Source organism: Cydia splendana, unplaced genomic scaffold (assembly GCF_910591565.1).
Source record: "Cydia splendana unplaced genomic scaffold, ilCydSple1.2 scaffold_72_ctg1, whole genome shotgun sequence".
NCBI lineage: Eukaryota > Metazoa > Arthropoda > Insecta > Lepidoptera > Tortricidae > Cydia > Cydia splendana.
In genome coordinates, this window is record NW_026946902.1 from 581,432 (window position 1) to 593,779 (window position 12,348).

Consider the following 12,348-nt stretch of genomic DNA (forward strand, 5'->3'; position numbering starts at 1 on the left):
AAGTCGATGATGTGCTTCGCCACAATCGTCCTTATCGCAAGCAGGTGCAAGGCACGATTCTCGTTCGTGTTTAGATAATAGGCATTTGTAACATAGCCCGTTTTTTCTAACGAATTGCCACCTCACTTTGCGCAGCGCTGGTTTAAACTGTTTACAATCAGTTATCTTGTGAACAGATGTTCGGCAAAAAAGGCATTTCTTATCACTTCCTTCGCCGTGCACTAATATTGTGTGGTTACGTGCGTTATTAGTGTCTGAGGTTTTATGTTTATAATTCTCACTTTTTGTGGCCATATAGGTACTTGCAGTGGTTGAAATCTTGACTGCCTCTTCGTTAAGAAAGTCAGACATGATGACCAATCTAGGTTTTTTACCATCTTTGATTAAACTGAAGCTGTAATCTGACCACTTCGATATTAGTACTGTCGGCAGCTTAGATAAGATTATGGAAACTATGTTTACCCCCTGTAGGTGCTCCTCTTGACCGACTGCTCGTACTGCTTCCACGTAGTTTTGAACTTTTAATGCGAACGTAATAATATCTTTGTGGTAATCTTGGTGCAATGGTTGAAGCTTTTTAATGTCGTACAAAACGCGGGAAATGATGCACTCGGAGTTACCATATCGTAGTTCCAACGCCGACATAACTTTCTCAGGTGACGTGGCACTTATGAACAAAGCGTTGACTGCATCCTTAGCGGCTCCGCGCAAACATTTTCTAAGCCTCCAAAGGTTCTCCTTATCGGTGAATTTACATAACTCAGTGGACTCGTAATATGCTTGTTTAAACTGCAACCATTCTAAATAATCGCCAGAGAACTCGGGGAGATCTTTGGGTGTGCTGAGTCGACTGAGCAGGCTGGTATTCGGTGCACTGGCAGTGGAGATGTTCTTCACAGCATCGGCCATAACTTGTATCGCATTGTTGAGTGCCATGACGGTGCCGTCGGGCGGCGGCAGCGGGGCGGCCGGCACGGGCGCCGGGGCTGGCGCGGGCGTGGCGGCGCGTGGTGCTGGACCGGGTTCGGGCGGTAAACGTGACACTTGCTGATGCAACTCACCCATATTTATGCCATTATCGGGGGCTGGCTGCAGGTCGTCTTGCGGTACCAAGTTGCTCTGATTTTCCACCCAGTTTGCAACGTGACTTCGAGAATAGCTCCTTCGACTTACTTGTGAACCGTACTCTTGTTCCTCGTCGTCAAGCTCTGCTAACTGAGCATCCAGAGTCTTATCGATGATCTCCATCTGTATGGCAGCTTTTTGTTTTGCGGCTTCTAACAAAAGTTTCTTCTTCTTTGCTGTTCTAGAAGCCGATGAAGTTCTTGAGCCCTTGCTGCTAGAAGCTTTGCTGGCATACGAAGCAGAAGTATGAAGCATTTTCTTGCGAAATTCTGCCGCGGTTGGTTCAGATTTTACGCTACCCTCTATTGTTTTTGTGATAGCTAAATCTTTCGGAATACTTGAAGCTGGCTTAATTTCTTCCAACCTGGCTGTAGAACTATGACCATAACGTGCTTCACTCGGCTCGCCATTTAGGGACATTCTTTGTTCTTCTTCTAGAAGCCTCCTTAATTGTTCTGCACGACGCGCTTTCGACCCACGCGTTTCTATCGTGGTCGGGGTACGGTCCATGGATCCGGTTTGAAGACCACTTTGTTAACTGTATGGGGTTCGTTTGAAGAAAAGGCCGACTTCTAACATGATGATGTATTTCGGAAAAAACACAATTACAAAAAATGTCACGAGATCGTATGTGCATAGGCTCGCGGCCAGCAGCGGACTGCCTGGCGGCGCATGGTAACAGGTTGCATTAGACATGCTACAAACAAATATCAACCTTAAGACTAAGGAATTAAAAGCTAATTTAACACGACTATGGTTTTTCACAAGTAAAACATAACTAGGTACAGATATAACGAGCGCATCGCCAACAAAATGATATTCTTACGCTGACGCCTACCGAAATTCAAGAGACAGCACAGGCAGTGGTGCAATATGTTATTTGAAATAAATAAATAAATAAATACAATAAATGTTAATTTTACAAAATGTACCTATCAAATTGTATACTTGACTAAATATCTCTCTCCTCACAGGTGTTACAATAAAGGGTGTACGTACTACATAATTAATTAAACACTCATAATATAATTATATTACATACACATAATAAGTATATTATAGGATATGTATAATCACATTGGTTTGGCGTCTTCCCACCACCAGGCGATAACAAACATGTTTCAATATTATTCTTAGGTTCCGAATATCGGTACAGCTGTTTAATGACAGCATTTACACAAAAATAAAACGCTAATTAAATAACTTATCATATTCGGAACTACAGATGCAACGGATAGTTGTTTGGCCGCATACCGGATACCGGATGTACGGCATGACCATAGGCCTAATATTCGGTATTCAGCCGCCGAATATTCGGCCGGCGGAAATATACCTACATTCCGGTTTTTCAGGTGCGCATTGTGGAAGTTTTGGCCTGTTTCGTAATGAACTTTCGCGCGGACTCATATAGGTCTATCACTAGGTACGAAATATGTGCGCGAGCTAGTGAATGGAACGTTTAAATTGTTTTAAAATAATAATCGAGTACGATTATATTCCGATATCAAGCATAGTTACTATCCGGTATCCGGCCGGATATTAAAATAAGGGCGAGATAGGATACCGGATAGTAACCGAATATCCGGTGCATCTCTATTCGGAACCTAAAGTTTTAATCCTGCATGGTGCAAATATGTATAATTTTGAGACAATGACTTGAAAATTTGTCTTGTATAACTGACAAAGCAACCTGCCTGTGTGGTAGGAGTGTGGGGGAGAGAGGGACGTATATGCTAGACAATACGACCTAGGGGCTGTCCATACATGACGTCATCTATTTTTGACGATTTTTGTCCCCCCCCCCCCAAATCATCCAAAAATCATGCTTCGAATGACACCGTTTCCTCCTGCGTCATGCTACCATCATCCGATGTCCAGACCCGCCCCCCCCCCCCCCAAATTTGAAATGACTTAAATTTATGAATAGCCCCCTACGACAGTGTTGCCACTCTCAATACAGTGAAACCTGGTTAATTGGCACCTGGATAAATGGAAAACCTCAATAATTGCAACCAAAAGTCCGGTCCCGGTCCCTTGAGACCAAAAGGCCTCTATAATTGAAATTATGGAACCTCTATAATTGCAATTTAGATTTTTAGGGCTTTTCGTAATTTTGCCTCTGTAATTGACCACATCGCAACTAAAACCTCTATAATTGACACTGTGATAAAAAAATCCGTTATTACTGCTCTTCTTTTTACCTCTATTATTGAAACTAGTCTTACTTATTACCTCTGTAATTGAAATAAATTAAATAATAGACAGCAGAAACAATATTTTAATAGCAATGATCATTTTATTTAAATTTCATCCAGAATTCAATTTATTTATTGGGTATTTATCGCAGCCTGTAGTAGGTGAAATAGTTTTGATTAAATCAAAAACAAAGTATGCTTTTTACATTCTAGTAAAACTTTCTTCTACAATTCAAGGGAATGTTTTAAACCCAAATGATTAATAAGAAAATAAAGTAGTAATTAATGTAGTGTATATAATAGACCAGAAACCCAGAACGTAAGCGTGTAAATCTACTTTCAATGGTTATTTGCACCTCCATAAAAGAAATTTATCAGAACGCAACCTCTATTAATGAAAACCTCTATAATTGACACAACGATTTTTTGAACCTCGTTAATTGACACGACCTGCTTAAATGAAAAACCTGGTTAATTGACAAAAAATGGCCGGTCCCGTGAGATTGCAATTATCCAGGTTCCACTGTATTATTTATTCTTAGGTTCCGAATATGGTAAGTTATTTAATTAGCGTTTTATTTTTGTGTAAAACGCTGTCATTTTAAAGCCGTACTTTTCGCCTTATTGCAAAGGAGTAAGGTGCAAAAGTGTAAACATATATTTGACGTCGACTCCTATTATACAATGTTATACTTATTATGGAACTTAGGAACGTAAACTATGAATAGAAAGAGCACGAAATAGTCAATATAATACGTTTGTTGAAAAAAAAAGTCTACAGATGCTTAGGCGCGAAGGGTTGTTGTCTCATAGAAAATTTGAATTTCGCGGCTTTTTCTACTGACAAAGTTGTTGGATAGACGTTAATATCAAATTAAAGAGTGGGCCTATACACTTCGCTGTGACAGAATGTGAAAGTGTCACCAAAACTGTCAAATGACTACGATAATAAGTATTCCTTTTATAATGCCACTCCACACTATGCCATTCTGAAATTAAATAAGACGATAGATAGTCATTCGCAATTTTTATTTTTGTAGTGGGTCATAATTGACGTATATAATTACGAATATAATTTGAACATCAACCAATATTAAAATAATATTGGAAATGATATCAGTTATTTTTAATCAGCTATCATTCACGCGCGCGTTCATTTTGCTCAGACCTGGCCGCACAAATATTTGGTGCGAGCGAGACGCCCGCACACGTTCGAATTGGCCTGTCACTTGTAGCAACTTGTAGGTAAGTACATACTTACCTACATACTATCCACGCGTCCTTGGCACGAACTCCCGCCACCGCCCGCATTGAAACTGTCCCCGCGCGCCGCAAGGAAATGTAATCCTTAGCATTAGCGCAAAGAGTTCATATTTGGTAGTTTCATTTAGCGAATTTGTTAAAATGCACATATTTATTACATTGACCATATTTTTGTGTGATTATGTATTGAACATCACTTTGAACGTTATCAGAACTAAGTCTGCAAGAAATTATATCTATAACCATTTTTTCTAGCATGTTTAAGGCGTAAATATGTATACAAGTGATACAAATAATATTGATGTCGGATTCTCGGATAAATAGCTTAATGAGGTAGTTTTATGGTAATTCAATCAAAGACCTAATTATTACTTTTTTTTTATATCAAGTTACGACGTATATCCGTGAGGCCCCGCCATTTATTGAATTAGTTATTTTCCGTGTTAATATTTTGACTGATTCCATTATCGACTCATTATAAATATTATTTTCGTCACGTTTACGAACTAAAAATACTATTACTATTTTTAACAAACAAGAACGGCTCTTTTTTTAAACTATTTTTTTTACCTACTTCCGGACAGAAAGTTTGTTGGATTTGAAAATAAAGTATCTTAAAATGATCTAAGGAACAGGAATAAAGAAAAAATTGCCTATTACTAATTAATGTTTAACGTAACCGTATCTTTACTGGAGTAAAGGTACACTTCTGGTATTTAAACTATATTTTGGTCGAGAAAAGAACTATTTTTACGCTAATAGTATTACTATAGGGCACATTTGAACGTCTTATTCAGTTTAAATACTATTTAATGCTTTTACCTTTCCAAAAAACGGGTGAACAGAAACTAAGCCAAATACAGTAAAATCAGTTATTATAAAATAGAAATAAAACTTTTATAGCGACAAATGCTTAATAATAGTTCACATAATAGGTTTAACACTTTTAACCAGAAGTTATCTACCTAAATAAATAATAAGTGTACGCTTTATTTAGCATCAGACTCAATAAAAATCAACAGATCATCTGCTATACAACATATGCTACTTAGCTTACGTGTGCTAGTTAGATATGCATTTAAATTATTTAATTTTAACCAAATCAGCATAATATTATCTGGGTCTTGTTTCTATAATGCAAAAGGAAAAAAATAAGTAAACAAACTGATACTGTCGGTGAAATTTGTCGTAAAGCTTAAGCTTAATACGAATATTCTCCAAAAATGGAATACTTTTCGTAGGGTAGGGATTCAAGTGTTAACGCCCAAAGTGAAAATAATTTTGCTACCGTGTGACCCATACTGCTTTTCACATCACATAATATATTTTGTATAAGGAAATAAAAAATAAGTTAGATTAAAGAACCTAAACAGTCTTAGGAGTTTAAAGAGTTAAAGAGTCTGAAAAGAGTCTGAAGAGTCTAAAGAGTCTAAAGAGTCTAAAGAGTCTGAAGAGTCTGAAGAGTCTGAAGAGTCTGAAGAGTCTGAAGATATTAGAATAGAATAGAATAGAATAATATGTATTTCAAATAACCTTGTTGACAATATATATATATATCCTGTGGCCCCACACTAGGCTATGCCTGTGACGTGGCAGCCGAGTTTTCAATTTGTAAGCAAAAGGTTAAGAAGAAACTAATCTAATAAACTAATAATTAAGGAAATTATGAAATTCAAAGAAAGAAAAAAGGAATGAAAAAATGGTGCGTGTGTATGTGTGTGTGTTTGCGTGTGTGTGTGCGAGTGTGTGTAAGGCGTAAGGCTACAGAGATGGTTATCATGTGAGGGATTAGGTGATGACCTTCAACAGCATCTCAGTTCGAATATAGTTAAGATCTTTCAACCAGTTCTTAATTATGAGTTTTGCTTCAAGAGGAGACTTTTCAGATATGTTGCATGCCTTTACTACTGAATTGTAAATATACGGATGCAGGAAGTTAGGAAAACGCCTCGCGAATGTGGTTTTTACGATGGGCGTAGGAATTCTAAAGACTCGATTACGGATTAGGGTAATATATTCTTCAGAGTTTATAGTTTTTTGATGCACGTGAGTTGCAACTCATAGGATTAATAATTGCCTGACACTAAGAACATCCGCGTCTTTATAAAGGGAAACAGTCGGAAACAACCCGGGTTTCCCGAGCATGACCTTGAGCACAAACCTTTGGGTCCTTTCGAGAGGCAGTAGTGCAGAGCTAGTGGAGCCACCCCACACACCAATGCAGTATGATAGGATGGATTCACAAATCGAAGTGTATACAAGCTTAAGCAACTTCCTCGTAGCAGAATTTCGTAGCAGCTTCATAATGAATACAACCTTTCGGACTCTAGCAGACAACAATTTGATGTGCTTTTTGAAATTAAGATTTTCATCAAGCGTAATGCCCAGGTACTTTACGGTGGTACAATTACTAACCACATCGAAAACTCTGACTCGAGTGAATAGCTGGGTCATCCTCTGCACTGCCACAAGAAAGCTTGAGATCTGGTCGTGAGCTGGGGGCAGAAGAGGCCGTTTTATGAAAACATAAGTATTTTGTTTTTGAAATATTAAGTGAAAGCAGGTTGTCAGCGAGCCACTTGGCAATCACAGTCAAACCTGTCTCTGCTACCGCGAAGCAACGAGCCCAGGAGACATCGTGAAACAGCAGAGCAGTGTCGTCTGCGTAGCAGATAATTTCTGCCTGACTGACGGGTAGAGAGATTAAGTCATTGAGGTAGATCAGAAATAGAGTGGGACCGAGGACGCTTCCCTGTGGCACACCGAAGGTTATCGGGGCTGAATCACTGACTAAAGTGCCAAGTCTTACACACTGCATCCGGTTTGTAAGGTAGCTTTGGAACCAGTTCCATGCGATACCGCGAATGCCTAACAGTTCAAGCTTCCTTAGCAAAATCGGGATTGAGACAGTGTCAAACGCCTTGGCCAGATCTAGGAAGATTCCCACGCAGGATTCTCCTCTGTCAAGATAGGACGAGACAAGGTTAACCAGTAAGGTGGCGGCTTGTTCAGAAGATCTCTTTTTCCGAAAGCCATATTGTCTTTGAGAGAGTAGGTGTTCTGATTCAAGGAAGTTGATTAGTTGATTATTAATAATCTTTTCCAGCATTTTAGACAGACTGCTGAGAAGAGAAATAGGGCGATAATTCCCGGGGAGGTTCTTGTCACCTCCTTTATGAACGGGAACTACTGCAGCTACTTTCCAGCACTCCGGAAAAGAACCCGATGAAATGCTGAGGTTAAAAATATGTACAAGTGGTTGAACGATATAGTTTTTAAGGATTTTTAAAATACGAGTGTTTAGTTTATCAATGCCGGACGCGCAATCAGGGTTTAAGGACATGATTAATTTTTCTACTTCAGTATATTAAAGAGTAAAGAGTCTAAATAGTCTAAAGAGTAAAGAGTCTAAATAGTCTTAATAGTCTAAAGATTCTAAGGAGACTACAGAGTCTAAGTTAGAGTCTAAAGATTGTAAGAGTTTAAATAGTCTAAAGAAGTCTAAAGGGTCTAAGAGTCTTGAGAGTCTGAAAAGTCTAGAGTCATACATCTGTGCAGTAAAGAGATTTTGTTGAAAATAATTATAATAAAAAAATCTAAGAGTCTTGAGAGTCTGAAGAGTCATTGTGCATTTCATCGTGGTATCAAGTCGGTTAGAAAATTTGCGGCCGGCTCTTCTACTATTAGCGATATCAAAGTTATTCATACCATACTTCAATTACTTCGGTCCGAGAATTATAATAAAAATCTGTCTGACTTATTAAATATTGCCCACAAATCAAAAAGTTGGCAAATAACAAATCTGTGAAGGCAAATAAATCAGGGTCTCAAACAGCCTGATTTCGGATACAGAAAAAGATATTTTCGGCTGAAACTCATTTTCTCGACATAAGTACTTAGGTTAGGGGTCAGTTTTGTTTACTTTTTAGGGTTCCGTACCCAAAGGGTAAAAACAGGACCCTATAAGACTACTGTCCGTCTGTATGTCTGTCTAAGGCTGTATCTCATGAACCGTGATAGATAGACAGTTGAAATTTTCACAGATGATTTGTATTCTGTTGCCACTATAACAACCAATACTGTTGCCACTATAACAAGACGGAATAAATTAAATATTTAAGTGGGGCTCCCGTACAACAAACGTTTTGTTTGCCGTTTTTGCGTAATGGAACCCTTCGTGCGCGAGTCCGACTCGCACTTGGCCGGTTTTTTTAAATGAGAGTGGTACGAGTATTTACAGAGCACGTAGAAAGGACGAAACCGGACAAGTGCGAGTCGGACTCGCCCACCGAGGGTTCCATACTTTTTAGTATTTGTTGTTAACTATATCGGCAACAGAAATACATAAGGTAAAAGCACCAATGATCGACGCTGCACCAATGTTCGACATGGCACTTATGTCAAAGTAATAATATAGTTTAAGTTTGAACAACGATTTTTTTCTTTATTCAAAATTAATTCCTGTCACTTTGACCTAAAGTACTTATGTCGAACACTGGCTAAAAGTGTCGATCATTGGTGGTTTTCCCTTAATCTATGAAAATGTCAACTGTCTAGCTATCACGGTTCATGAGATACAGCCTGGTGACAGACAGACGGACAGTGGAGTCATTGTAATAGGGTCCCGTTTATACTCTTTGGGTACGGAACCCTAAAAACGACAAGTGTCTCGTTTCAAGATCAGTGGGTAAGAATGGTATTAAAAACAAATGAAAGGATGCTTAGTAAGAGGAATTTCGTGCATTGACCTGCCTGTTCCTATCTCTATCCCACGTGCATCTGCATACTTATATTCTTGTCCCGCTCGTACCGTGTCATTGACCGGCATCATGGGCGAGACAGCAATGCCTATAACTACGTGCGTGTGATAGAGATAGAAACAGACAGGTCAATGAACGAAAGTCCTCATGCTAAGCGACTTGCACCATTCACTAACCCGTGGTTAACCGGTTAAACGTGGAGTTACCATGGTTACCAGTACAATTGATACTGGGTTAACGGTTTAACCGGTTAACCCCAGGTTAGTGGGATGGTGTAATTAGCGCCACTTACACCACATTCACTAACCAGTGGTTAACCGATTAAGCCTGGAGTTACCATGGTTACCAGTACAATTGACACTGTGTTAACGGTTTAACCGGTTAACCCCAGGTTAGAGGGATGGTGTAATTAGCGCCACTTACACCACATTCACTAACCAGTGGTTAACCGATTAAACCTGGAGTTACCATGGTTACCAGTACAATTGACACTGTGTTAACGGTTTAACCGGTTAACCCCAGGTTAGAGGGATGGTGTAATTAGCGCCACTTACACCACATTCACTAACCAGTGGTTAACCGATTAAACCTGGAGTTACCATGGTTACCAGTACAATTGACACTGTGTTAACGGTTTAACCGGTTAACCCCAGGTTAGAGGGATGGTGTAATTAGCGCCACTTACACCACATTCACTAACCAGTGGTTAACCGATTAAACCTGGAGTTACCATGGTTACCAGTACAATTGACACTGTGTTAACGGTTTAACCGGTTAACCCCAGGGTAGTGGGGTGGTGCAAGTGGCGCTTAGCGAGTAACACCATGGGAGAGAGAGAGCAATTCTCAAAAATTTTGTACAAATCGATCACATCTTAGATTTCTATAAAAATTGGTATACTGGTAAAGTACATGAAGATGAACAACTTCCACTATATGTATTTCCCAAAATGTCCCAGAAACTTATTATAAAACTTTCCTGTTTTGTTACCAGATTTCCTTACACATTTGGTAACAAAAAAGGAATGTTTCTCAGAAACTTTCTGGGACATTTTGGGAAATGTGGTGGAAGTTGTTCAGTTTCATATACTCTACCAGCATACCAGTTTTTATAAAAATCTAAGTTGTGATCGATTTGTACAAAATTTTTGAGAATTGCTCTCTCTCTCCCATGGTGTTACTCGCTAAGCGTATATGTATGTATACAATTATTTGAGAATTGCTCGGTAATGAAGGTACTAAATTGCATAGTCTATAAAATTGCACGGTTGAACCAGACACTACATTGTTCTCCCACTTGGCCGTTCTTTTTATTGGAATCTAATTTGGTCCCAACAAGTGCTACAGCTATCGACACCCGGCGGCCAGACCAGCCTGTTCACTGTGAAATAATAAACAAATATAAACTCACTCTAAAAAAACGCCTACCGTAAAGTATGTCTACTTTAATGTTAATATATCTTTCCTTTTTTATTGTGGGACGTACCACATTGCAGCGGTATCGTTGATTTTTTCATTGTGATTGACATCTGTATTTTTAATTTATAAATTATGTCTACTTTGCTCTATAATATGCCTTAAATTCAAAATTTAAGGTTATTATTTATAATACTGTCATGGTATGTTGATGTATATTATTCCTATTTAAAGTAGACCATCACTACCTACTATCATGCTGTAAGTGTTGTTGTGCAACTCAAAATTGCGCGTTTTCGCATAGATAAGACCTAACTAGATCGATTTATCGCCCCCGAAAATCCCCACATAGCAAATTTCCTCGAAATCGTTAGAGCCGTTTCCGAGATCCCCGAAATATACAAATATACAAGAATTGCTCGTTTAATGGTATTAGATGCAATAGAAGTTACCTACGCTCTCATTTTGAAACAACATGCATAAATGACATGAAGTTTTGTAAAACTTCTACTCGTTCTAATTTCAATGTATGAACTTATTACAATTTCTAACATCGAAAACTGTTATCAGTTCGTATCAGACATAGATATATTTACTTTTATTTCTTTTTATTATATATTTTATAGTAATGCCAATATCCTGTTATTTCGGAATGCCGTTTTAAAACGAGAGCATAAACTCGATTGTATAGCGGCGGCTAAGTTCGTGCAACTCTTAATGTTTCATTCGTCGTCCCCTTTTGAAACGAGCATTTCGTGAACAAATGAGTGGTTTGTTCCCTACGGTGTATCAAAGTACGGACCTCCGGCCGATCCATCACAGTGCCCGTCGGAACCAAGTCATTTCAACTTTTTGCGCTTTTTCAACGAATCCAGGGGCTATTATAGGGGGGGGTCTGGACATCGGATGACGGTAGCATGAAGTAGGAGGAAATGGGGTCATTTGAAGCATGATTTTTAGATGTTTATAGAGGGGGGGGGGGGTCAAAAATCGATGACGTAATTTATGGACAGCCCCCCACGCACTTTTCTTGACAAAAGTTCAAGAATTGTTAATTATATTTCTATGGAGTAGGGTCTCAGGATGTACAATTATACTATAAAGGTTGATATACAATTACTTTTATAAAGTTGTAAGTCGAGTTTTGGAAGCGTTTTCAGATGTTGATAACTTATATTTTCACATATCTGTATAAAAAACTTATCAGTAATTTCTTCAAGAAGTGCTGTATAAAGTCGTATCCATATGACAAAATGACAAAAAATATTACGAGAGTCAGTAACAGAAAACAGAGGCTTAAAGCATTCGAAATACGCACGATACTTTTCTCTTAATAATAAAGTTGCGTTAGGTTCATTTTGAACGCCTAGACTTCGCCTAGACTTGAAAATACGTTCGACGAGACTCACCAGTAAGTATATTATTAGGTACTTACCCTAATAATATACTGGGCAGTCTCGTCGAACGTATTTCCAACAAATGATCCTCACCACAACTGTTTCCGCCTGTATGTTGTAATTACAAATTGCAATAAAAGTTAATTTTTGTCACCGTTCAGACGCATCACTCCTTGGATCCATTCCAAATATG